Source organism: Adiantum capillus-veneris, chromosome 8, assembly GCF_014529385.1.
Source record: "Adiantum capillus-veneris isolate H3 chromosome 8, ASM1452938v2, whole genome shotgun sequence".
NCBI classification, from domain to species: domain Eukaryota; kingdom Viridiplantae; phylum Streptophyta; class Polypodiopsida; order Polypodiales; family Pteridaceae; genus Adiantum; species Adiantum capillus-veneris.
This window is the reverse complement of record NC_140938.1, coordinates 66,696,150-66,699,263: the sequence shown is the minus strand read 5'-3', so window position 1 is coordinate 66,699,263 and position 3,114 is coordinate 66,696,150. Positions and strand designations below refer to the sequence as shown.

Here is a 3,114-nt window from a genome sequence, read left to right as displayed (position 1 = left end):
CTTGCCTTAGATTGAATTTAGCCAGTGGTCATACGCTAGCACATGATTAGAGTCCAATTTGAGATGTTGATTGCTTTTTTATCGTGACTTAGACCGAGAGACGTTTGCTAGAGCTTGTTCATACGCAGTGACCCCAGATAGTGCTTGGCTAGCCTTTGATTGCCAAATTTGACATAGATCAATAGATTTTGGTGACCATGACACCTAGCAGCTCCGATTTAGTATTGTTACGATTGGTAGGAGAGTATGACGGACTTTTATGCTATCGTGATCGACCTGTATGTCATTATCATGATATTGCTCTATATTATGTGAGGCTTCCACCTCATGACCATTCTACTTCTGCTTTCCAGACACTTAGAGCCAATGCACACCCTACACTGCACGATCATCTCATAGATTCCATAGAGGTACTCTACCGAGTCGAGAGGATAGAGACGAGACATGAGATTATAGCGGCATATCCTGAGGACATTGTTGACACGTAGTCCCATCCAGTGACCGTTCAGCTACGACGGATGCATGACGATATGTTATATGCTAATGAGGATGATCGCATGTATTCTAGAGAGTCACAGATGCTTGTCCTAGAGCCTCATGTAGATTTTGGTACATCCATGGGAGTAGGACCTATGTTGGTCTCGATGGTTGGAGCACATATACGATGATTTTTGGCCTTCCATACAGACTTACCCCTAGCCCTAGATTACCTATTCCTAGTGCCATAGTGGAGCCAGAGCCAGTGTCTACTCACACAGTGAGATCACCCGGTAGTAGATCACCTCCAGGATTTCCACCTAGACCCATTGTGCCACATGACACCATAGACGATTCCAGATCTAGGTTGAGACCCAAGATTGACGCGTCTATTGAGAAGTTATCATCGCAAGATCTATGGACGAAGACTGAGATGAGCTTGAGACCACGATCCTCACAGACACCATTCGGAGTCACCCTTGACACAACGAGTGCCACACAACTGATTATACCAAGAGCAGAGCTACCACAAGCTACTGAGATGAGAGCACTCGATGCACGACCAATTGAGCCACCATGGACGATGCCACCACATTGTGTATCCATGAGAGAGCATCCACGGCCCTTGATGACAGTGCCTACCACGCATTTTATTACAGAGGATGTTGCGACCTGTTAACCCTCACGGCCCACGGACACCCCATCACCTACGACGGACGTGTATTATGTATTTGGTAGAGTCAGGTACCGGGCTTGTCGGACCAATAGGAAAAGGGTAAGAGTGATCACCGATGAGAGGCGCACTCTAACCGGGACATTCAAGGGATTAGTTGGCTAAGCATGGGCGCCCAAGTGTGAATGGGGTGAGCTCATATAAAAGCCAACTAAACCTAAAATTCACTCATTCTCTCATTTGTGCAATAGAACAGTGCTCTTGCTCCATCTCCATCTCCATCTTCTTCTTCTTCACCTCCTTGTGTGTGTGTGTATGTGAGAGAGAGAGAGAGAGAGAGAGAGGGAGAGTGTGTGTGCGATCGAGCATTACGAAGGCACAACGGCGGCGAAGCGGTTGAGCGCGACACGACTGCAGCTTCTTTTTCATCGCGGCGAGGAATCCACCACGAAGGCGAGTGTAGAGCGGTGAGTGACACACCCTTTGCTCTCTTGAGCTTGCTAGATTAGTCTTGTTGTGTGCTTGGAGCCATTTGTGGCTCGCACACGGTGTATCGGCAAGTCCCTTGCTTCGATAGTGCGGCAAGGAGCGCACTTTTTTGGCGCCGCTGCCAGGGAATCGCCCTGCACTAAGCCCAAGAGGCACTTTGTGCTTCTCCTATGAGTTGTTTGTAGTAGGAAAGAAGAGGAAGAGGAAGAGGAATGAGTTGTTTTTCTGTAAGTTGTTAATTTCTGTGTTGTCTGCAAGTTCTGTGATTTTTGCATAATGTTGTGTTTTCTGTTTGCACACAGTCTTTGCACAATTAGTAGTCGTTAGCTTGTTTGTAGTGAATGAATAAGTAGGAAGGCAGTTAGCAATTTCTATTTGCACACAGTCTGTACACAATGTTCTGTCAAGGTTTGGCTGCACACAGTCTTTGCACAGCAAGGTAGTGAGAGAGGAAGTAGGTGGACAGTTAGCTCATTGTCAGTAAGCAGTTAACAGATTAGTCAGTGGTTAGCAGTACTGTTAATAAGTAGATAAGGTAGTGAGCTCTCTGTGAGCTGTTGATTGGGAGGCTAGGTAGGTGAGAGTGTGTGTGGCCAAGAAAGGGTCACCTAAACCATGCGCGGTCATCGCCAAAAAAAATAAAAATAAAAATAAAAATAAAAATTATACAAAAAACCGAAAATATTTAAGCGTGAGTGACTGGGGGGCTACACTAAAATTTTGATCGGGACCGGGATCATTTTCCCAAGCCCAAGCCCAGGCCCAAGCCTCAGTCCTCAATCTTATGATATATACTAGACTCACTCTTATATATATACCCTACCCCCTCAAGAGGGAATGAGAGCATGTGGGGCAAGTCCTCCACTCTCCTCCCTTCTCTTCCCACTTGCACCCTTAGACTTTCTAATTTGGGCCTAGTTCCCTACTAGAAACTGACGGTTTTAGGGATTCCGAGGGCATAAAGTGACCAAACGGAGGGCTGTAAAGCACGGCACGTCCCTCTGACCGAGACGCTCGTTTTGAGCTATCATACGTTCTATTCTATAGCTGGGTCAGAAAAAAAAGGACCAAAAAATAAAAATAAAATAAAATAAGAAAAGACTTGGGTTGCAAAACACCCAAAATTACTAAGTGAGCAGCCTTCACGGGCCCTCACTGACACTTCTAGGGGATCCAAGTCATATGAACCTACGCTTTGGACGAGTGTTAGAGCACGAGCATATTGGTAGTGCTTCCATTTACGCGGGCACCCATTATTCCTCCACCCTAGGTTCTGGACCTTTGGTAGGGACTAGTGATTCTTCATATCCCGTCTAGTGATTCTTCCTCTGACTACGAAGTCATGGAGGGGTATCCTACACCAAACCCTGATAGTTCAAGTCAAGACATGCATGCCATGGGCCCACGGCCCGGGTCCAACGTGTTTAGCCGCTTAAAAGAGACCCTTAGTAGAGCTACTCGCTCCGAACATGCGG

The 3,114-nt window shown here is 46.5% G+C and overlaps 1 pseudogene; it reads left to right on the top strand.

Annotated features, from left to right (window-relative positions):
- Positions 1 to 246: 246 nt before the first annotated feature.
- On the top strand, positions 247 to 1,156 carry LOC147452282 (uncharacterized; annotated as a pseudogene).
- The last annotated feature ends 1,958 nt before the right edge of the window (positions 1,157 to 3,114 follow it).